Consider the following 25,312-nt stretch of genomic DNA (forward strand, 5'->3'; position numbering starts at 1 on the left):
GACAAAAAACAGCCCCCGGCAGGTATGGTGGTCCCTGGAATGTGAAGAGGCCTTCCGGACGCTCCACGTGTGTCTCTGTCAAGAGCCAGTCTTATATAACTCCGACTTCAACCGGAGGTTCATCCTCCAGACGGGCACCTCAGAGGTAGGGTTGGGGGCTGTCCTGTCCCAGGAGGTTGATGGAAGGGACCACCTGGTTCTATACCACAGCTGAAAGTTATTTCCTTGGGAGAAGAACTACGCCGTGGTGGAGAAAGAAGCACTGGCCATAAAGTGGGCATGTGACGCCCTCCGCTTCTACCTCCTCGGGGCTCCGTTCATGCTGGTCACGGACCATGCCTCCCTCCGACGGTTGATGAAAATGAAAAACAATAATGACTGACTAATGCGCTGGTGTCTGGCCTTACAACAGTATGCATTTACCATCCAGCAGAGAGCGGTTAAGTAACAAGCAAACGTGGACTTCATGTCCCACCTAGGGGGGATAGAGCACCTGGCCCCGACGAGCAGGCACCAGACTTGGGGGGGGAGGTGTAGCGAGGCGGTGTGGCTCCCCTCCAGCCCAGAGGAGGAAGAGCCCAGCCAGAGGCCAGAGTGGGCAGAGCTAAAGAGCTCTAAGCCCATCCCTCAAAGGGTCAGGCGCCGACCCAGAACTATAAAGGCCGGCCCTCAGAGCTCAGTCAGGGCCCAGCAGCTGGAGCGAGCAGACGTCCCTCAGGGAGCTCGAGACTGGGAACCTCCTGCAACCCAAGACAGCAGCCCAGACTGGCTGGAGCTCCCCCGTGCCCGCTACCTGGAGGAGCTGCCGGAGCTCCCCCGCGCCCGCTACCTGGAGGAGTCACCAGAGCTCCCCCACGCCTGCTACCTGGAGGAGCCGCCAGAGCTACCCTGGGCCAACTATCCGGAGGAGTTGCCGGACCTACCACCCAGCCCTGGCTGCGACGAGCCCATGCTCCTGGACCCTGCAGAGGCCGACATCAGGCCAGTAAATTATTTGGCCAGTAAAAGTTCAGTGCTGAACACCTGACTGTATCTGCCAGGTTTTAAAATTGTTACAATCATAGTTATTAGGCTGCTACATAAAGAAAAGAAATGGGATTATCTCTGCTACTAACAAAATTGTCTTGGATGCATCACCCCCGACCCCAGTTACCATTGCCCTAAACTGTTTTATAATCCTGGTAATTAGTGCCCACAACTTCATGGCTGATAGGACATGTGAAGCATTGCACTTTTAGGTACAGGAAGTCCTCATCCTTATGACACAATTCATTCCTCACAATTGCATTGTAAATTGAAATGTAAATCGAAACTGCTTTTCCCATAGGAATCAATGGTATGAAGGGAGATTGGTTCCTGAACCAAGGCTTGATATACTATTTTCACCACAATAACCCACCTTTTTGTACTAAATAAATTATAGATGACTAATATTGCAACATCAGTGCATTTACTGTACACTGTATTTTGTAAACAACATTTAGATAAACACATAAACTTACACATGCTGCTCAGAATGCTGGCAACGCAGGCTCAGAAAGCAAGGGAGAATGGTACACATGCTGAGCTTCAGCCAATCACTGTTCAAGCTTTGTGATTGGCTAAGCCCGAAAACTCCCTGTACATTCAAAAAAAATTTCACACTGTGTCACCCTAAGTATATTGACCTAAGGACTAGCCTCTCACTGAGGTGGAGTTATTAGGTCAATATAGTGGGCAACTTACATCGACGGGAGCACTATTGTAGTGTAAACACTTACATAGTTAGGTCAACATAAGCTGCCTTACGTTGACTTAACTCTGTAGTGTAGAACAAGCCAAAGTAGCTTCTTTAGCAACTGTAGTATGCTCTTATCTGCTTTTGTTTATCACTAGAGGGGGACAAAGACACAATTTAGCATTAGTTACACCAGCAGCAACCAAGTTCAAGACTATAGTTTTGCTCTGTGTTGACAACTAACTTATTTTGTAGAAACACATTGAGCGTGGTTTTGAGTGAAAGATCACAGAAGATTAAGCACCAGATTGTTTTATGAAATACTAAAAAAGAATTCTGAAACTTTTCTGAGTCACCATCATATTAACACTTAGCCAAAATCATACATGGGAGAATAGCAAAAATAAAATAAAATAAAATAAAATAAAATAAAATAAAAAGTTATATCAGTCAAAGACATTACAATATTTGCATGAGCATGCTGCAAAAAACAGAAGCTAAAATACTGATTGACCTAATTTCTATCAGTTGATTATTCCACCCCATACTGTGTTAGATAGAAATCCTATCCGACGATCGCCAGTCTAAGTAAATGAAATTCTCTCTATCATACCAACAACACATTGTCCTTGTCCTTTTAATACTTATGGTTATTGCACTTATTGTCTTCCCATCAATATTTGTTATGAGATTATTAATATTGTAATTATCTATTGAATTAAAATTATATTAATTGAAGTGAAAATAATTCTTTATTAAACAGAGAGATAGAGAGATTAGGGTCAGACAGCAGCTGAACTGACTCACACAGCAAGTTTTGCAAGCTTTCTGTAGGGTAAAGAAAGGATGGGACCCCAATTATTGGGAAATAAGGAGACAGAGAAATTCTTGTGACCCCACCACACCCATTCTGAGACACAGCCACGATCACCACCACTTCAAAGTCACCTAAATTTAAACGCACTTAGCTCTAATTTTAAAACATTTACCTTTGATTCATTCCCTATTGTGATCCAGTTAGCCTAAGAGGTAGTGCTATATTAAAACACCTGGGATTTGTCAAAAATATTCTTTTATCCAGTGGTTTAGTTTGATCAATCCAATATGTTCAACAGCTAAAGTTACATATGAATTGTAAATTGTTTTTGGCCAAAACCAGGTTCAGCTTCCCATACCTTAAAAGTGGAAGGACTTTAAATAGGTGTGCGTTAGAACCAAAGACATTAAAAACATTTTTTTTTCAAGTAGAGATGAGCTGGTCAGGTTACATCAGTTTGTATAGTTTTACTGGCAGGGCTGGTAGCTCCACCTATCATCAAAAATGCTTGACAGTTCCCATAAGACTCTGTTTTCTGTTGCTTATAATTTTGTCAAATTTTAACTATTTGGACTTAAATTTTCCATGCTGGGTATCCATCTCAGGCTGAATGTTTTGAAAAATTTCAGTCAAAATAGGACCTTGAAATCTGGGAGAGGGTGAGCTTTGTGTCAAGATTGTGCCTTTTGCCATCCCCATTAAAAAACAGCCCAAATCTGGCCAAATTATAAAAAGTCTGAATTAGGATGGCCCAAGATCTCAGCCTGTTTTGGGGCTCACAGTGGGAGCTGTCCCCCTCCCCAGGGCTGAGAGCTCAAGCTGTGAGCCTAGTGCTAGGCTCAGTTTCATAGCAAGGAGCCTATCAGCAGTGAAATTGACATTCTTGTTAGTTTCTCAGCTGCTATTATTTCATATTTGGTCTCTGGCCTCTGCCCTCAGCCCTGGAGCTAGGTGCTCCATCTGTGAGGTCTCGGTCGCTGTTAGGGTCCCACACTCCGGCTGTCAGTGCTCCACAATGTCCCATGTCAGTCGATGCAAGAATTCCTGGTGAGGATGCAAATGACTGGCAGAAGGAGGGTAGTGTGGACACTAACAGCCAATTCAATTACTGTGGCGGCTGTCAGTCATCCTAATTTAGGTCGACCTAATTTTGTAGTGTAGACAAGCCCTTAATAAGTAGTGGATGCTCATGCCTTTAATGCTGTCTCTCCTGAGTTTAAACCCTACTATTGACCCAAGCAGGGTCATTATCATACTGGCACCCAAGTTTTTCAATTGTACATTTACTTTTACCCAGCTTAGGCTGAGTGAGGAGTAGGCTTGAGACCTACAAAATTAAAAGCAAGCTGTTCTTATGGCTTGAGTTTACAGGGTATCTCCTCTAACTGGTAGCTCTCAAATACATTTATCATTTATGTGGACTAACAACTAGAAGGGATTAAAAATTCCGCGTTGTCCCCCCTAGTATGGCTTACACTGGCATGAGTCCAGGTGCATTGTGGGAATCTCTCTCAAAATTTTAGGGCACGTCTTTGCTCAGAGGGACCTATTTATTTCTTGTCTTATTGTTTCTGTGGAACTGTGTTTCCAGAGCCATCTCCGAGTACTCTGCATCTAGGTACCCCAAATCTCTCTCATTATTTTTCTTTTTCTGCTGTTTGAATCTTTTGCCATAATCTTATTCATTGCAATAGGGAACTGTCATGCAGCTGTGCATGTATGCGCCTGTGCATGCACACACACACACATGCCACTCTCTGAAGTTGTATTGAGGAGAGATTTTAACGTCATGTTGACATTTGAAAATGTCAGTGTTTAAGTCTGTACTGCATCATACATATATAAAACCAAAGTTTTATTTTCTAGGATGGACTGGGGGGATATACTTAGCATTTGTCTAGAGAGGCAAGCGTCTCTTCCCAGAACATAGCAATTCTGTCCCATGTTTGTTTGCAAAACGTTTTTAAAATTGGCTTATAACAGCTAAGTCATCTCACAGTGCTGTTGTTTTTTTAAAAATATAAAAGTGCATATTGTCAAGACAAATGCAAGAGCAATGTTATCTACAATCTGATTTGGATAAAAGCACTGCAAGGATACATTTCAAATTAAATTAAAAACTTGATCAACATTCCAAGAAATTTAAAGCTAATATATTAAAATAAGTAAATCAATCATGGCAACAGAAATAAAATATAAATACCATGAACAAAGTTTGTGTTCACTTTCCATTAAAAGGAGACCAACTTTGTTATAATATTAAAAATGATATTTTAAAATTAACATTCATGATCTAATCAAAAATGAAAAAAGCAAGATAATGCCAAGATAAGGCTGTACTATCTCACCCTGTTGTTTCAAGTCTCTTGGAGTAGTGAGTGATTTTGTATAAATTTATGATGTGATGCCCTATGTGTAATAGAGTGAGGATAGGCTGGGAATTGCAGACATATGTTGAATTTCCTTGGTTGGTTATTTTGTTGGACTCTCAAAGCCTACATTTCAGACTGAATGCTAATGTTTGGCATGAAGATTTAACACTTTCCATCGTTTGGATAATTGTGCTCCTAACTGTATGTGTCTCAATCATTCGCACACCTTAATATGCAATGAGTGTCAAAACCCAAAACAAAGTAAAGGGTACCAAAATATCTGTTATACAAGAAACGTAAAATGCAGTAGGGTTCATTATTTTAGAGCAAATAAACGTCTATAACCTCAGTTATATGATTCTTTATTAATTCTGTAAATTTTCAACAATAAAAGTGAAGGGACACCACATTTGTGTGGAATATAGAGGCCTTTGGCACTGAAATGAGGTACACTTGAGAGTATGCCTGCCTAACTACCTCACTGTTAGTAACTGCACTCTTTGATTTGTATGTGCACAATTTGTGCATGCAGTGTGAGGGACCAGTTTGAAAATCTGGTTCAAAGATTTTGTTTGGTAGTGAAAGCATACAGAGATAGAATGCGGAAGAAGAGGAAGTCTAAGAACATCTTCCCTCCTTAATGTGACTTTTGTTTGTCTAACTTCTGGCTTCATGCCTCTTTTGCACTGTTCCTGGTGCTTGAAATAACTTGCAATTTCCTGGGCCCCAAGCGTCCTCCATCTCCATGAAAACAACGAGGAGTCTGGTGGCACCTTAAAGACTAACAGATGTATTTGGGCATAAGCTTTTGTGGGTCAAAACCCCACTTCTCCATCTCCATGTTAAATCTCCCATTCAATGTAACCTAGCCTGCCATTGTTCAACAGCTGCAACTGTCTGCTCCCACCTTCATGCCTCATTTGTAAACTTACGCATTGGACTGATACTATGTGGTTCCACTTTCAGAGCTCTGCACGAAAGGGTTCATTTATTGCTCTTACTAGCCTAGTCTGTGCTTGAGAGGGGGAGGTGTTGCACTGCTTGAACAGATGTTCCACACGGTCACTATACCTGGGAAAGGAATACTTCCTCTAGAGGCCTTGTGGAAGGGAGGCATGCGGGGAGATGAACCCCAGCCCAGCACTCCCCCAGTGCCCTTCTATTTCCCAATGCTGGGACCCAAGTGGTACCTGCATGTAAAGTGATACTAATTGTCACTTGAAGAGTCATCATTAGCCAACCATTAGTCACAGAGGCATCTGAAATATTGTTATTTTTCTCCTGTAGGTAAAATAGGAGATACGTCCGGTACTGGTTGGCAAATGCTGAATTCTTAGTGACGACTGTAGCTCTGTTATGTGAGGAGATTTTTGGAGCTTCTGTTTCAGTTGGTGCTCTTAATTCCTGATCCATTTATATTACAGAGGTGGAGCCCTGAGCCTATACGGAGCCTGCCCCCGTGGTTCCCTTCACAGAACTGGAGCTTTTGAGCCTCTCTGTCATGACTATTCAATCCACTCGCTGCTGAGTGAATTCTCTCTGGCACTAAATGAAGATCAGGTGTCCATGCTGATTATATCTGATTTATCAGTTGCCCTCAGAAGCACAGATCACGCAGTCTTCGTCCCTAGTGTCTCTGTCATGAACAAATACTCAGGGCCAGCGCTTCCATTTAGGCGACCTAGGCTGTCGCCAAGGGTGCCAGGATTTGAGAGGGCGGCAATTTGTGGGTCCTTCCACACTCTGGGTCATCGTCGGCAATTCTGTGGCGAGTCCTTCACTCGCTCCGGGACCTGCCGCCAAAGTGCCCCGAAGACTGGGAGCGTGGAAGGATCCCCCCTGCTGCAGAATTGCCACCAACGACTGGGAGCGCGGAAGGACCCCCGCCTAGGGCGCCAAAAACCCTGGCGCCGCTCCTGCAAATACCCAATTAGCAGAAGAGCCTTTAGTCTCAGCATTTCCTTCTCATCATCTCTGTAAATCAGGAGCTACAGTAGGTCTAGCAGTGCTAGGCCCAGCTCTTTATTAGTTACAATCATTCTATAGGTTTTTTTAATGTAGAGATCTTGTTATTTAGTGACTAAGGGCTTGTCTACACTATAGGTTACGTCGGTATAACTTATGTCGCTCAGAAGTGTGGATAAGCCACCCTCCCAAGCAACGCAAGTTACACTGACCTAAGCGCAGGTCTTATAGCTATGGCCTTTTGTGGAGGTGGTTTTGTTATGCTGATGGGAGAACCCTCTTTCGTTGGCATAGAGCATCTTCACCAGACCCACTATAGCAGTGCTGTAGCACTTCTAGTGCAGACTAGCCCTACATTTAATAAGAATGAGCCTTTAGGAGCTTTATTTTTCCACTGAGTGGGCCAGATCCTTAGCTCATGTAAGTTGACCTCGCTTCATTGCATTCAATGGAGATACAGTGATTTGCACCAACCCTGGTTCTTTGATGCTGTATGTGTAGCTGCTGTAATGTGCTAATGCTGTTACTGATTTGCTGGCCGATAATAGACCCATACTTAAGCTCAGTGAGCAACAAAAGAAATAACTGGTGTATTAACTATTTGCCAGATTTATGTATTAAAGTGCTGTTTGGCAGAAGTACAAACAAAAGGGTCCAGCTGCTAATGTATGGTCTGACAGCATCCTCCAATGGGTCCACCAAATCTGGTAGTCATTTTAAATTTCAAAGGCTGAAGTGTGCCACAGTGGGAATAAAAATATATTCTCTTCTGCTAAGACTAATAGCATGGATTGTTGTCAACAGGGGGCTGAGAAACAGGATTAAATGTTCAGTTTCCTTCAGATCAATGGAATAAATTTTAAACTTTTATACAAAAATCACCAAAGCAGATGGTGATGGTGATTAAAAAGTCCACACTTTGAATTTAACCATAAATTATTTTGGACACCTGCAAAACTGAATTATTAGCCAACTGATATAAGTGGAATAACTATCCATCATACTACTCTTTAGGAAATGGAAAGACAGCCATAGCAGACAGACTGATTTTTAGACACGGTAAAATGGCAGCATATGAGCAATTAACTTACAAAATACAAGACATGATTGAATTAGCACCACATGGGTGGAGTTTTGTTGAATTAAGGATGCAGCAGATGTGAGACTTGTGAGCTCTTTATAAAATGAGAGAAGAATAAAAGACAAGTGCAGTTTTGGGCAGGTCGGGAGTTGGTATGATGGGGGTGTTTTACTACTGTTATTAGCCTTGGCAAGTCGTCTTGTTTTCAGGTGTGAAGACTGGTTTATTGGCAATATACAAGATCGATCAGAAGCAGGTGCAAGTCCCAGCAGATTTCTGTGGACAGTCATTTAAATTACTGAAATGTGCATAACTGGCAAGGGCCAGATTGAGTCAAGCCTCTCCATAGGGAGTGCAAGGAGGCCCTGACCCAGGAGCAGAACAAAATTACAACAGTGTGCTCGAAAGTGCAGAAGTGACCCGTACCTGCTGATAGCAGGGGGACAGAGTGAGGGCAGCGCTTCTGCAGACAGATGTTACTGAACATGCTCAGTCCACGTAAATACAAGCCAAGCTGCAAATCTGGGGAGGAGGGCATTATGTCACATGACCACCCCATGTGCTGCCTCAGCCAAAGTGCAAGGGCTGCACAAAGCTAATGCTCACAATTACATGAGCCTCTCCAAAAGGAGAAGGAAGGAAATGAGGAGTTAATGCTGCACCCACTGAATGGATGGTGCTTCAGCCATTCCCAGACGACTGAAGGTATTCTGCATGCCTGTGGCACAATGCAGGTGCTTCAGCTAGAACACTGCATCTCAGGCCATAAGCTTGAGTATATTGAGCCACAGGCACCTGTAAGTCAACATGCTGGTGGCCCTATCCTCCTGCTGTTGATGTCATTGTAAATTTTGCCATTGATGCGAATGGAAGAAGGGGTAGATCCTGGTTTATTGAATCAATGATTTTTAATGTAACTACAAAAATGCTTGAAATTTGACCGCTGATGCAATATCTGAGCAACTTGAAATTGTATTCATTTTTGTCCCTCTTTATGCTATATAAATTATGTTAAAAATTCAAGGTAAGGGGATCTGTGGATATCCTTGTAAGAATCTTATGAAATATTTTTGTTCCTCTTTACAAGCACTACAGATAATCATATTGGACTCAGTGTGACCACTCACAATGCCTAATATTAAGCATGTGCATATCTTTGCAGCATACAGTGTAGTTATAGCCATGCTGGTGCCAAGGATATTAGAGATATATCTTTTGCAGGACTGTGGCTTTAGTAATTGTAATGAAAGGTGCAGTTTACCTTTCAATGGACAAATTGCCACCACTTCCATTGAGTGCCATTATAATGAAAGACCAAGCCACTAAAAGCACACAGCACTAATCAAATCAGACTTGTGTTAGGGCTGTTATGTACACAGAATCAGAATCAGAACAATGCAGCACTAATGTGATCGTGCTGCTGTTATAAGCAAAGCTGACCCCATGCTGATGCAATGGAGAGTTTTGTACTGGAGCAGACTGCCAATAATTTAGTTGCCATAAAAACGTGAAGCGTTTATTAAGGGGTTACTTAAAACTGTAATCTTACACCTTAGAGATTATATTTCATCTAGTTAGACTGGTTTTGTATTAAGCGAGTAATTGTTCTCTCTGTTTATTTTAACCAACTTTGCTTTGCCAGTAAAGTTTAGAAAATGTCTGACTTATTTCTTGAGAAGAATCTTTATGGCACAGATTTATCAGGGAAACATTTTACTGCAACACAGTTTTGTCACTCTACCTTAAACATCTGCTTAAAACTGCCCCTTCATTTTTTCTGCTTAACCAAAACTACCTGATGCATGGTGTTTTAAAACCGCTAGTGCTGGTTGACTGTCCAGGAAAATTAGACTTTGATAATAGAAAAGTATGACTTTGCATCCGAAATAGCTGCCTTCAGCAAATACTCAGCATTTCATGTCTTTCATACACTTTCCAATACTTCCAGATAGTAATTCCTTTTTATTTTTTGGTTATTTTTAAAGAAAGCAAACTGAGTTTTGAAATATGTCTTTCTTCTGTGCTTCTGTTTCTCCTTGGAAGATGGGCATTGGTAGAGAGGATTTCAGTTGCAAATTGTATACTTGCAATATTTGTTGCTATTTGGACAGTAAGATCTATGGGACATAGGTTGTCTTTTACTGTAATGGTTGTACAGTGCCTAATACAATGGTATCCTGATCCTGACTGGAGCTTCTGAGCACAACTGTAATACAAATAACAGCAAAGAATCCTGTGGCACCTTATAGACTAACAGACGTTTTGGAGCATGAGCTTTCGTGGGTGAATACCCACTTCCTCAGATGCATGACATGCATCTGAGGAAGTGGGTATTCACCCACGAAAGCTCATGCTCCAAAACGTCTGTTAGTCTATAAGGTGCCACAGGATTCTTTGCTGCTTTTACAGATCCAGACTAACACGGCTACCCTCTGATACTTGATAAAAATAACAATTTCTACTGTGTTATATTGGTTCATATCCTAAGAAAGATATTACCACATTTTGCTAAGCACAGCCTTTGAATATTTTGCTTTTTTTTCTTTATAACAAAATTACATGTTTTCAGCCAAAGCTTGAAAAGAAATACTGTCCCTGTCTGTTGCATCAACCAGTTGGTTTTTATCTTTTATGAAGATAGCCATCTCCTTGGGGCTGGGATTGTATTTTTGTTAAGTGTTTGTACCATGCCTAGCATGGTGGGACTGGGGCCCCAAGGCAGTACTGCAATAGAAATAATAACTAAACAACGCGGATACAGTATCCTCTAACTGGACATGGGAAGTCCTGTGAGTTTAACAGTTCTGAATAGATGAATAGAACAAAGAGGAAGGTAAATTTGAAGTTTTTCATTTTCATTTTTCTAACTGGGAAATCCTTGAGTTTTCCAGTGGTATAACTGCCACCAGCAGCCTGTGCTCAGCAAACTCTTCAAATTTGTTTTCATGGAACATCTACTGTGCCAAAAAAACTCGAAAAAACTTAATCACAACAACATGACACTTAAGGGAAAATATAGCACAAAAGATTCTGGAGTTTACATTTGCCACTATGCTATATTATAGTAACAGTATGATTTGCTTTTATCCAAGTAGGCTAAATGACATCATTATTATTGCACTGTGTGAGAAAGAAGTAGGTTTAACTTGGAAATGGCATTTCCAACAACATCTTATCAGTCCTATTTATGAAAGTATTAATATTACCTTGGGGAAAAAAATTGAACTGAAATCCTGAAAAATGTGTTTTATATTATGAACTTCCATAAGCCATAGACGCTAAGCAGCATTAGCATTTGGCACAAATGTTTTCTCTCTGAAATCTGTTTATGGCAGAGGAACAAAATTTTGTTTATCATATTTTCTCAGTTCTCAGATTTCTATATTATTGATTGATACATTTAAGGCATCTGTGTGCCGTGTGTGTGCATGTATGTATAGATATATGTAGACAGACTTCAATAATTCAATCGTTTAATCACATACTGAGCCCAAGGACCCTGCAGGAGGTTAGCTAGAAACATAAGAAATTAAATGGTCTTGATTTAAGTTGACCCCAAAAGAACAGCATGTGCCATTTTTCAAAACTTACAGAAGGACTCTTCTCAGTTTTCTTGGGGAGTTCCTTGGACCTACTCTCCAATTCTGTCCAGACTGAACCACAGGTGGTAATTGTTTGTGCACATTTTGGCATCCTCAGTGCCCTCATTCACATTTTCAAAAACATTTTATTTAGCTTTGTATTACAGTTTGCTTCCTCTATAGAAAGGCCTTCTCTAAATGTGTTAAATCAGTGCTTGTTGTTGAACTGAATGTCTCAGGCCTATGGTGCAAAAGTCTTTCATTTTTTTGTTCTCAGAATAGGAAGTTAAGGTTTTTAAGAAGAGAATGTTATCTGGATGTTTTAATTGAAGTTGACTGGTTTTATAAATAAGCCAGAGCAGCAAAAATGCTTGAGACATGATTGATGGGAAACATAAAATAACTCTCTCCTAAAAAGATCTTCGGTAAATTAATGTGACTGTGTAAATTAGAGTGAGACACTGACTGTGTAAATTAGAGCATGACACAGAGATGCAAATAGCTGGAATGGAGAGGAATGCAGGGTGCACACTAGACAATAGCAGAACTAGCATTGAGACATGCTGTCCTTTGAGCCTTAGAATTTCTGCTGGGACTTCCACTTCAGTGTGGTTTGTTTTTTATCCTGTTTCCCTCTTCCCCCCTCATTTGTGATACTAAGGAAACGAAATAAGGGTAGATTTAGGAACAGAAATTCTACTGAAAATCAATGTGGTCTGTGCTCCTAAATCCCTCTAGGTGCTTTTGGAAAATCCTTTCAAATTAATATCCTCATTTCCCTTAGTCTGTTAACTGGCACACACAAGCTTGAGTATTGCCTGTGTTGATGATATCCATGGTTACTGTGTGCTGAACTCTAGAAAAGTTTGTATTCAGATTTGCACTCTGTGGCTGTGGTCAGTCTAATTTTAACTTCAGATTTCTGACTAGATCCTGCAAAGAACTGTTCTCTTCAAGTGGAGTGTGGCTGACTAGGGTGACCAGATGCCTTGATTTTATAGGGATATCCCACCCTCTGTCCCGATTTTTCACACTTGCTGTCTGGTCACCCTATGACTGGCATCTCGGAGGAAGTGCTCAGCACCCGACAGCTTCTTGCTGTTAAAGGACCCCCTTTTCTTTTCCACTGATTTTCACCTTGATCTCAATCGGTTTCCAAAACTTCACTTCTTAAATCTCTTATGCTTTTCCTACTAGTGGAGATGTTTATTCAGCTCAGGTTTAATGGTATATGAGATGGGAGGTCAATGCTTATGTCACGTATGGGGAAAAGTGCTTGATTATATTTCTGCTGGAAATAGCTATTATTGATGATTTAAGAGATCTGCCCTCTGGTGAGCTCAAGTATCATGTTTCCATGTGTTTTTCATGCTTGTTACTTGACATCTATCTGTGAAAGTAAAACCACGTTCTTCACCCTACTAACACATTTCTGCATATACTGTAATATGCAGGCTTGGGGAATTGGCATAAGAAAGGAATCACAAGAATCAAAGGTTCATTGTTTCCCCTATGGCCATACTATTGGACCAGGAACATCCATTTGCAGGAAATACATTTAAAATTTATCGAATTACAGTAAAAACTGCACTCATGTTTTATTATCATTAGAGGTTAAAGGACTGTTTCCACTTAAGAGCTAAATAGCTTAATGCTGTCACAGATATAAATGAAGGGTGGGAATTTCAAAAATGCCTATGGGACTTAGGCGCACAAACATCATTTGATTTTTTTACAGGACTTGTTATCCTAAGTCAGTTGCTTTTGAAAATCTCACACTAAAGTCCTTTTTGTGTGATTAATTTTTATCCCTGTGCAAAATCTTACCTAAAACAGTGTGATCCTGGAAGGTTCTGACCTTTCTGATCCAAGAAAACACTTACTGTAGCTTCAAGCATGTGAGTCGTTCTACTGCAGTCAATGAGACTACTCGAGTTTAAAGTTAACTATGCGTTTAAGTGCTCCGCTGGATCAAGGCCAGAGTGCTCAGCACCTTGCAAGATCAAGGTTATAGTGAGGTACTACCCGTACACATACTGTGATCAAAAGACTTTCTGAAAAGTTGGCCCCTGTGAAGGGTTGGTAACTCAGACACAAGAAAGCTGAGATACCATTCTCACACTACATCATTAGAATGAGCACAGGGCCAGCTCTAGGTTTTTTGCTGCCCCAAAAAACCTCTGGGGGCGCAATTGCCGAAGCAAAAAAATAAAATAAAAATGCCGCCTCTGAAATTGTGTCGCCCCAAGCACGTGCTTGGTTTGCTGGTGCCTAGAGCTGGCCCTGACTGAGCACATACATGGAGTAACCAGAACAAAAATAATGTGCACAACAGAGAGAGAGAGAGAGATAGATTTTGGATTTCAGTACCTATTTCTATCCCTAGTGCAACAAGAAAGGGCCCTTAGTTCTCAAGGTGCCGTCTGCATCTCATGCCAGTGCTCCTGTGACGTGTTGGGGATTCACTCAAACCAGTGAGAGGTTCTGTCTCTGCTTCCCTGTAGCCTTCTGTGCCTTTAGGCTATTCCGCTTTGTCTCAGACCATAATGCCAGTAGTACACCTCAGCATAAAGGTCTCCTCCTGAGCTTCCAACAGTCCAGCGACTCCTTGCAGGGTGACCGCAACAGCCCTTTTAATCCTGAGTCTCCCCCAAACCGTCTCCCTGTAGCATCCAGTCCCTCCTACTGGACGCTTATAGAGGTGACACTAAGTTTGCTGCCTCCTCCAAAGAGCCTCTACGTGCAACAGATTGTTAGCTTAACTGGAGTTATACACTCCACCTTAATACACTGCCCGGAGATGGCTGTTAGTAAAACTGAGAATAAGTTTATTAACAAAAAACATAGATTTAAGTGATTTCAAGTAAGAGTGAAAGACACATAATCAAAAATAACAATCTATTGTCTAAAATTTAATTCTAGCAAGATATAGCTTTATCTAGCTCCCTTTCACACTCCCACCAAGTTGTCAGCATTCTCCAACTAGTTTTAGCAGGAGGATCCCTCTTTCAGAGATACAAAGCATTGGCTTTTTTTGTTCTCCGAGGTGATGGATAACCCCAAGTCTCTTTGTAGCTTCTTATATCCTCCAAAGTTTATTGTCCTAGTGGTTAGAGCCATGAAGACCTGTTAGGAATCAGTCCCAGTGTCTCCCACTGAGCCAACATGATGTTACTCCTTTTGCCCCTGGAGCTTTCAAATGCAGATGTTTCTCCTACAAATTCTGCTGCAAATGTCCCTGGCTTCTTCCTGTTATATTTGCATGGGAAATGGCTGTCTCACCCCTTTTTTGGGAAGGATAGTCCTTAGTCTGTTTACAGACTCCAAAACATAATATTGGAGAGTGCCATAATTTCATGTGCAGCATTTTTACATACATTTCATGGTGCTAGTAGTCACCAGCATGTTGTTAGTTTTCAAATGATATATTAAAAGACACCTTTTAAGTAAATACCATGACAACAGGGTGTTGGGACACTCAAGGCATGTGTCAGGGCTGATGTAAGGTACAGTAAGGAGTGCCTTCTGCCAGTTGGTACTGAGGGGCTTCCAGAGTCACAGCTCCCTAGAAAAGATCCCAAGTCTTCCAACAACTCTCTATTAAAGCTCAGCTTGGAAATCCTTGACCAACTTCACAGAGCTCCCATTGAAACTCAGCATCATTTGGCAACCCTGTTTGACACTTTTGGTATTCTTGAACTAGCTATGTAAGCCCCAGTGTCCATTTTCTAGTAACTCAGTAGAAACAATTGGTATAGATTAACTGATATTATCAGAGGCCCAGTTTATGGTAGAGAAATTGCATTCCTGTGGCATGCAAAATACTGACTTCATTCCCTCCGACTTTGAGTTAGGAATCAAAAATACAGATGTGAACACTGTTTGATGCCTATAGTGTTCCCCCTACCCCCTTCATTAGCTGAGATTTACCCTCCACTTCCTGTCTTCTATTTTAATTTCTGAACATTGGAAGAGTGATTATTTTTAGTATCTCAAGTGCAAATGTAATAAAGTCAACATTGCTGATTTAAAAAAGTAAAAAAGATTCTCAGCTGAAAGGTTAACAGCAGCATGTATCCTTACCTGCAACAACTTAAGGAGAAAGAAAAATGGAATGAGAAATAGAGATCTGTAAGAAGCATTGGCAAAGATTTGCTGTAAATTTATAGTACCGTTATCACCTCTATTTAGGTCATGTAGAAGAGCCAAAGAAAATGGAGGGAGCTGGGGATTTGCAGTTAAAGTATAATTTATATTATTAATGCGTCTTCTCATTTGAGAATCTATTGAAAACCCGATTTATCTATTATGGATCACATGTATTTTGCTTATGTTCAGAAAGGTTAGCAAAGAGGTTCTTATTACAAACTTTATTCATAGCCAAAGTTCATTTTTAATGTAAAACAAAGATTATATTGTTTTTGGCTCTTTGTGAATTATTTGTAGATGCACTAAACAGTGTGAAAGCAAGACTTGAGAGGTCAATAGATATAACAGATATTGAAAGTAAAATTCCTATTAGCTGATGCCAACAAATAAAAAATGCAAAATATATCCCCAAAAGAGAAGACAACTTTATGTTTACAGCATAAAATCCATGTAAAATCCTTCATGGAAGTGAAGGTAACATGAGAGACTGAAAAAGATCTGCTGGATGACAACCTCCAACATCATTTCTTGTCTATCACTGTTTTTTTCTATGAGAATTCTTGAGGTCTGATTACCTTAGTATCTGGGTCTTTGAGTAAAAATTTAAAAACATACAATTCAGAAGTGGACATTCATAGTGAAGTGACAGCAGGAATATCCTAGGAACTTTTAAATAGGCTGATAAGGCATCATGTAAGAAGCAGTTTCTTAAGAAACCAGGTCTCAGACCATTTATGAATTTAATGATTTATAATCAGCACCCTTTGAAGTACACATGGGAAAAAATGAATAGCTAGTGACATGTGTACTCAGGACAACCTATAGCACCCAACAGGCAAACAGCCACCTTCTGACCTAGCTACAGGTAGTAGTTAAAGCCTAGTTACAGCTTCAGGACAGTCCAAGTTTAGCACTAAATAATGAGCATGGAAATAATCCTGCCTGAAAGTGACAAAGGCTTGGATGATTTATAAAGACTACATTAGAGAGGAAGATCTCTAATGCAGTGGTGTTTTAAGTGTGTTGGTCCCAGGATATTAGAGAGACAAGATAGATGAGATAATATCTTTTATTGGACCAACTTCTGGTGGTAAGAGAGACAAGCTTTCGAGCTACACAGATCTCTTCTTCAGGGCAAGAAGCTTGAAAGCTTGTCTCTTTTGTTGGTTCAACAAAAGCTATCCTCTCACCCACCTCATCTTTCTAAACTTTTGGATGGCAGTTGATGTGATGGTGAAGAGAGCACAACAGTTGAAGAACCAACACAGTCCTATGGCCCTGTCATTCAAAAACAATGTTTCCTTGCCAGCTTGCCCCACTTTTAGAAATTGTAGCTTTAATTGTTACATCATTCAGGTGGACCCTCCTCTGATCATGCTATCAGACAAACACCGGTTTTGTTTTACATTGTTTTATTATCTTTGTCCATTGATTTGTGGAAAGTTCCAAGAGTCAGGCACCACACGTCCCTTTGGGCTAAATTACAGTGCAGTCCATAGAAGGTAGAGCTATCCTGGGGAGAGAAGATTATGGCTGATGGCAATACAGTCTTTGCAGTGGAAACAGTAATGAGGAAAAGCTTTCACTATAACTGTGCTCCTCCAGAGCTTATTGGTGGGTGGCATCTGGTGCATATGTGGTTGTGATGATGTCCCTTCCTTCATCTCCTGTCCTTTTAAAGGCCTTTGCTAGCTCTGCAGATACTGCTGCCTGGAACTCCAGAGCTGCTGCAGCTAAATTATGGTGGCTTTCTGCAAAGGTAGACTTGTGAGGAAGAAATTGCCTGTGCCCACTTTCCTCTAAATTTGAAGAGATGATTAATTTGCTTCTGTGTTTTGTGCAGAATTGAGCACACTGTCAATACTTAATACATTAATAATAGAAGCTACAGCATAACTGATCTCACTAAGTGGAGACCTGTTGCTTCTCTGTGATGCTATATTTAAACTTACATTGTTACTTTTGATCTTGTTTTCAACTGAAATCTTTTCATTTTACTTTGTGGGTATTTTCAGGCTCTGTCTTACCTTGACTAACATTGTCTTTATTTAAACCTAATGTATGTTCTTGATTTAATATTGAATTATATGCTTGCTTGTTCTCCAAGCTCCAGAACTGTTGGGGTGCTGTCAACACCAACCTTCAAAATGAATTCCTTTGGATAGCCTATCTTAAACTGCTGGGCCCATCAAAGTTTGCCCTGGTGGAGGGTTGTCTTGCTGATTCAATGTCTGTGTTTAAAGCACGACTTTAATTTTGTTTTCTTAATGGCTTCCACTTATTGAGTTACTGTTTTCTTTGTAAATCACCTTGGGAGGCCATATGAAAGTCTGTGGTTATAGAGAGACATATTGTATGCAAGGATCTGAAACTGTAAAGGTATTATTTACCCTCCTGTATCTTAAAAAGTATTCTGTAAAATGCAATTGTACAGGCTCTTATTCCATACCTCAGAATAAAAATTAAAGTTTAGAATAGCCAAGAAATCAAAATGTAAAGGGTTTACGTATGCCCACCACCTCATTTAGTATATATTCTCATATGTTCAGTATTAATTTGTACCCATACTGAGCAAAAATAGCCCTCGTTGTAGTGAACAGTATACTTTGGAAGTAATAGAAAAACCACAGAAGTAAAATTTTGGGTTGACCTGCATAAGTCACTTGTGATTTATCCACTCATGGGTAACCTAACCTTTCCAAATGACAGTCAATGAAACCTTTATGACAACCCACACTACCCCAGTTCCTCTAATTTTCTTTCTTTGCTGATTTGCTTTTCATTACTCTTCCCTGTGCCAAACCATGATAATATCCTAATGCTGCAGAATGCTGGGGGAGAGGGAACTACTTGAACCTAAGAATATCTGTCCGCTACATGATAAAAGATTTCTTTGAGGAACAAATTGAAAGACAAGCCAGTAAAATATAATGGACAATTTCTTTTCTCGGATACACCCATACAATTTAATTGAACTGAGTCATCTTGGATGTAAGTTAGAAGATAATTTTGCCCATTATTGACCCAAAAGATTAATATTGTGCAGACTTCAACATCAAATTGTATTTCAGAGAGTATTGTGGGAATATGTGTAATAAACACCCCTAACTCTTGATAATTACCAAAGCTGAGTGTGGCTCTCTAGTGGCACAGTGGCAGCCCATCTGCTGGTGGGGAACACAAGATTTATCCAGAGGGAGAGACCAGTCCTGAAGAGTCCCCACTATATCAAGCTTTTCCCCCTTATTTATACATTATTAATACAATGACATGTCCCTTAAAGAAAACTTGTCAAGCAAACAGTTCCAATGGGCAAGCAAGAGGCTCCTTCTGATTATTGATTAACCAGGTGTGGGTTTTTCCAAAGTCTACAGCCTTGAGACCCCAATAGACATTCCTGGGGCATATCAGCAACTTCAACACAATTCTTATCAGAAAGGACATGGGGTCAAGCTGCCCTTTCTGTGGCACCCTAAACCCCACTCCCCTCCTGCCTTGGTCAAGCTGCATGGCCACTTTACAGCCTGCTGACTAGGTTGCTTTTTAACAATAAGCCATAGTGGTTTTAGGCACTATACTAGTTTGCCAAAGTCTCCCCGTCCATGTGCATGTCTCAATCTTGTGTTAAAGAAATGAAGAGAAATATAATCCAATCACGTTCTGATGTTTCTTAGAGGTGGGAATAGAAAGAAGACTCATATTTCTTCAGCTATTTTTATAGTCCAAAAACACCCCAACACCAACCCTCTGTCATCCCTATATTAAGGATGGGCAAACTATTGGTTTGGATAAAATAATAACTGACCTGGACCTTTGCCCTGTACCCAAACAAAACTGAAGATGTGGCTTTCAAGAGAGAGGATACGAAAATTATTTATAAGTCAAATTTTTAAAAATTATTTTGGGTGTGTCTGTACTTCTTGCTTTCACTTGGGATCTGACATAATGCCACTGTGGCTGTTCTTGTATCATATCCAGCCAGAGCCAAACCAGGAAAACTCCAGTCTTGTGAGATTTGTAGCTTGCTCTTCATGCTACCATGACAAGGTTATGTCTACATTACAGCTGGGAGTGAGTTTCCCAGCCTGGGTAGACAGTCTTGTGCTAGCTTTGCTCAATCTAGTGATCTAAAAATAGCAGTGTGGATGTTGCGGTTCTGGTAGAGACTCAGGGTAGCCACCCAAGCTCAGATGCAAGAGGCTGGGTGAGCTTGCGAGCCTGAGCTGCCCCCAAGATGCAACATTCATGCTGCTATGTTTAGCACACTAGCACAAGCCTGGGTGGTGCGCTACCAGCTGCAATGTAGACATACCCAAAGACAGGTTCTTACTTGGATGGCAGCAAAACTCTCAACTCTCCTGAGCCAGAGTTCAGAGCTCCCTCTATGAGGTTGCAAGAGGGGTTGCAGAGACTGGGGCCATTTGAGGTTGAAATGCTAGGGAGTGGGAACATCAGGAGCAGGAGCCTGAGGCTAGTTACAAACAGGACAAAGCCCACAACTGATGTATGTTTCTAGCAGATAAAGGTATATCATGATCCAGTAGCTGAAAGTTGAAGCTAGGTAAATTCAGACAGAAAACAGGGGTTATATTTGTTACAATGAGGGTAATAAGTGGTTCCAATGGTTAACCGTGGGTCACGGTGGATTCTCCTGTCACTGGCAATTTTAAAATGAAGATTGGATGTTTTTCTAAAGGTATGTGCTAGGAATTATTTGGGGAAAGTTCTATGACCTGTGTTATATAGAAGTCAGACTAGAAGATCATAGTGGTCCTGTCTGGCCTTTGAATCTGTGAAACTGTGATTATCTATGAATTGATGGATTTCTGCTCTGAAAAGTGACTACACTATATAAACAATAGCATCTTATTGAACTGAGCTGCTCCTTGTGTGCACTCACTGGTGTACCTGCTTATTCTGGGCTAAACTGTGCCACTTTGAGAGCAGGGAGAATGGAGTTATATGTCAGGATGCAAAGTGGCTTGGTTCCCTTTTGACTGCATTGACTTCCTGAGAGGTTCAATAACATCACCCCTCTTCCTCTTTTCTGTTCATAATTTTTTTTTGGCATGTGGTGCAGTCCTGCGGTCACAGAAGGATAGTCCTTGCACTACTTGAGTGGATGGACTGCAGTTGTCCCTCGTTCTTGGACAGGACTGCATGTGGCTGGCAAGCCTTTTGTATCCTCTCACTCCTTCCACACAGACAGGGGTGGCTCCAGGCCCCAGCACGCCAAGCTCGTGCTTGTGGCGGCAAGCCGCAGGGGGCGCTCTGCCAGTCTCCAGGAGGGCGGCAGGCAGGCTGCCTTTGGTGGCATGCCTGCAGAGGGTCTGCTGGTCCCGTGGCTGCGATGGACCTCTTGCAGGCGTGCCTGCGGGAGGTCCACCGGAGCCATGGGACCGGCAACCGGCAGAGCGCCCCTCACAGCATGACGTCTTGCTTGGGGCGGTGAAATGTCTAGAGCCATCCCTGCACACAGCCATGCAAGGGTCAATGACAACTGGTCTTTTATTGAGAAGAAAATATTTGTAATTCTTTGCCATTACATTGACGGTTCAGAGCCAATACTGCTGAGAGAGAGCAGGCTATATTCCAGTCTGGCTTGCAAACCTAAGTTCTGTTATCACCTACATCTGTACTTTCTAGATGTATCAGGGTTGGATTAGGTGCAACAGATGGAAGAATTTAGCCTTAGGAATAATTGCTGCTGGTGGTGATATGTGGGCTTGCTTAATTGCCAGATCCCTTGGGTGAATTTGGAGGGATGAAAGTAAAATCCGTATGCCTTATTGTTCACTCTATTATTATTTATTTGTTTTAACACCTACTATGTGCTAGATGCTCTCCAAACACTTAAGGAGGATGGCCCCTGCTGTGAGGAGCTATAGTCAAAGGATAAAGAAGTAGACAGCAGTTGGGAAAGGGGACTATGTTGAGTTTTTATGCTGGTGTTGTTATAATGAAAGCAATGTAAAACTGCAACTCTTTTTAGTTGTAAATTGAGCATCTATGAGCTGGATATCTTGGAGACAATAAACATTAAGCCTCGCCATACAGTTCTTGCAGAGACCCTTTGCAGAGTAGGATCTCACTTCAAGATGCTAGGGTTTTATTCTAATCTCAAACCTGGATTACTGTACATTCAATTTAAGCAAAAATAACTGATACGGATATGAAATTCTCCTGAACTGTTGTGCTATTAGAGGTAGCAGAAACTTGGCTAGACTGTAGATTAAGGGGCCAGTACAGGATAACACTGGAAAGCACAAGTGATTTATTAAACTGCTTCTGGGAAATATCTTAAAACCAGCTAATGAACATTGGGAAATTATTCTGGTGTTTAAGTATGCCCTCCTCCCCATTTATTATCCTCTTGCTGGTATTTTTATTCCTTTTCTCCCGCTACTAAATTAGTAAATTACAAGAAACTGTCATTCATTTATGTATTTTTATCAGTGCAGAATGACATCATTTTACTTTCATTGCTCGTACTCACTGTGATTGAGCTTCTTTATATCTGTTTAGTGTCTTATTAAAGATATGGATCATCTTGTTCTTTATTGCAATAAAGTATCATTTTTAGTGCTAATTAGACACACGCGACTGTTTTCAGTGCTATTTTAAAGACAATATTAACAAGTCTTTTTTCAGAAACAGATTGATTAAAACCTAAACCAAGCAAACACAAGCAAAAACAAAGAAACAAAAAATAAAACAAACAAAAAAATCAAAACCAAAAACCAAGCACAACCCCCCCACCCAAATACAATTCCCTGCCACCTTTCTATTGCCTTTAGGAAAACAATTTCAGAAGTCCTGTAAGTGCTACATTTTGCCTGTTCCATTTGAGGATCTGAAATAACTTTAAAACAATTTAGATAACTCAGAAACAATTAAGCCTGCAGCAAGGGAGTGACTTGCTCTGTGTTACAGAACAAGTCACTACTGGGTTCAGGAATATAATTCAGGAATCCTGACTCTCGATCCCTTGCTCTAACCACTAGGCATGATTTCTCCTCCATTGGGTGTACGGTACTTATGAATTTCTATGTATTTGTTTTAAATTCTACTCTTTTTTTTTTTTAGAGATTGAATTGAGGCTATTGAGTTCTTTTTAAGTATCAGAGGAGTAGCCGTGTTAGTCTGGATCTGTAAAAAGCCACAAAGAATCCTGTGGCACCTTAAAGACTAACAGATGTATTGGAGCATAAGCTTTTGTGGCTGAATACCCGCTTTGTCAGATGTGACAAAAGCTTATGTGCCAAAATGTCTGTTAGTCTATAAGATGCCACAGGACTCTTTGTTGAGTTCTTTTTAGTCATTATTCTGTCATGTACATTTACAAATGGACAGTGTACATTACTAGATATTCTGTTACCCATAAAATGGAAATATGACTTCAATGATCATCATACAAAGAAACTAGATTTTCAAGGCACCATCCAAACAACTGCTTTTGTTTGGCATTGGTGAAAATTGGCTTCAGTGCAAAGGATTTTCCTTTATAATCTGTAACCTAGTACTCGGAAAAGTAGCAAAAATATCAAAATAAAGAGTTGCATCCTGGCACTAACCAGCTGGGCATAATATGGTTGCAAAAGAAAGACCTATACCATATATATCACTGAATGAGGCTGCTTTCAATATACTTTGAAACCATGGTAAAATTAAAAGATAATAATCATTCTTTGTATCCCTCAGGTGTGTTTTGATGTTTCCAACGTTCTGCAAATTAGTTTTTTAGGCTATATCTACACTACTGCGGGATCGACGCTGCTGCGATCAATGCACCGGGGGTGATTTAGCAAGTCTAGGGAAGACCTTCTAAATCAACAGCAGAGTGCTCTTCGGTCGACTCTGGTACTCCACTGGGAACAAGAGGCGTAAGGTAAGTCAATGAGAGAGTACCTGGGTATCACCAGCAGGCATGACAGAAAATCAGATCGATCATGTCTGCATTAGCAAGAAGTTCAGAAGATCCTTGCAGGACGTTAGAGTTAGAAGAGGAGCAGACGCGGCGTCCGACCATCACTTAGTAGTGGCCAGGTTGAAGCTGAAGCTGAAAAAGAACTGGATAGACGCATCAGACAGAAGAGTGAAGTACAACGTCAGCCTTCTGAAGGACCATAAGACCAAGGAAGATTTTGGAATGATGCTGAAGAGTAAGTTTTCAGTATTACAGGATCGGTCTGAGGAAGAGGAAGACAGTGTACTAAACAGATGGCAGAAAGTGAGAGAGACACTTAGGTCAGTATGCCAGGAAGTGCTTGGAATTAAGAAACACCAGCAGAAAGAGTGGATCACAGCAGAGACCTTGATCAAGATAGAAGACAGAAAGAAGAAGAAGGCAGCAGTCAATAACAGCAGGACTAGAGCAGCAAAGGCCAAAGCTCAAAAAGAGTATGCTGAAGCCCATAGAGCAGTGAAGAGGAATATCAGGAAGGACAAGAGAGTATGCGGATGAACTGGCAGCAGAAGCGGAGCAGGCAGCATACAGCGGTAATATGAAACAGCTGTATGATACTACCAAGCGACTGTCTGGAAAGTTCAGCAAGCCAGAACGTCCTGTTAAAGACAAGCAGGGAAAGTCTATAACAGGAATAGAACAACAGATGAACAGATGGGCGGAGCACTTTGAGGAACTCGTGAACAGACCAGCACCACCAAATCCACCAGATATCAACCCAGCCAACGAGGACCTCCCAATTAATTGCTATAAACCAACCACAGATGAGATCAGAAAAGCCATCACCATCATGAAGAATAGGAAGGCGGCTGGACCTGATGACATCCCAGCAGAGGCCCTGAAAGCAGACCTGGATGCTTCAGTGGAAATGCTGTATCCCCTCTTTGAGAAGATATGGGAAGAAGAAGTGATTCCGGTAGACTGGAAAGAGGGATATCTCATCAAAATCCCCAAGAAAGGAGATCTTAGCAACTGTGCCAATTATAGAGGAATCACACTCCTGTCGGTGCCAGGGAAGGTCTTCAACCAAGTCCTCTTAGAGAGAATGAAAGATGCCATTGATCCACAGCTACGAGATGAACAGGCAGGTTTCCGGCAGAATAGATCATGTACGGACCAGATAGCAAAGCTTCGCATCATAGTGGAGCAGTCTGTGGTGTGGAACTCCTTGTTGTACATTAACTTTGTTGATTATGAGAAAGCGTTCGATAGCATGGATCGAGAGACCCTCTGGAAGCTCCTTCGGCACTACGGCATCCCAGCAAAGGTGGTCAACCTGATCAAGAAGTCATATGACGGTATACACTGTAGAGTGATCCATGGAGGACAGCTTACTAACAGCTTCCAGGTGCAAACTGGAGTCAGGAAAGGATGCTTGTTGTCACCACTTCTTTCTCCTTGTCATCGATTGGATTATGAAGACATCCGCTTACGAGCGTAGGAACGGAATCCAGTGGACGTTGTGGACCCAGCTTGATGACCTGGACTTTGCTGACAACCTTGCACTCCTTTCGCACAGTAAACAGCAGATGCAAGAGAAGATCAACGTAGTGGCAGCCACATCATCACAGGTTGGCCTCAACATTCACAAGGACAAGACCAAGATCCTTAGGAGTAACTCCATCAGCAATGACCCAGTCACACTGAATGGAAGCCCCCTGGAA

This window comes from Gopherus evgoodei, chromosome 2, assembly GCF_007399415.2.
Source record: "Gopherus evgoodei ecotype Sinaloan lineage chromosome 2, rGopEvg1_v1.p, whole genome shotgun sequence".
NCBI classification, from domain to species: Eukaryota; Metazoa; Chordata; order Testudines; family Testudinidae; genus Gopherus; species Gopherus evgoodei.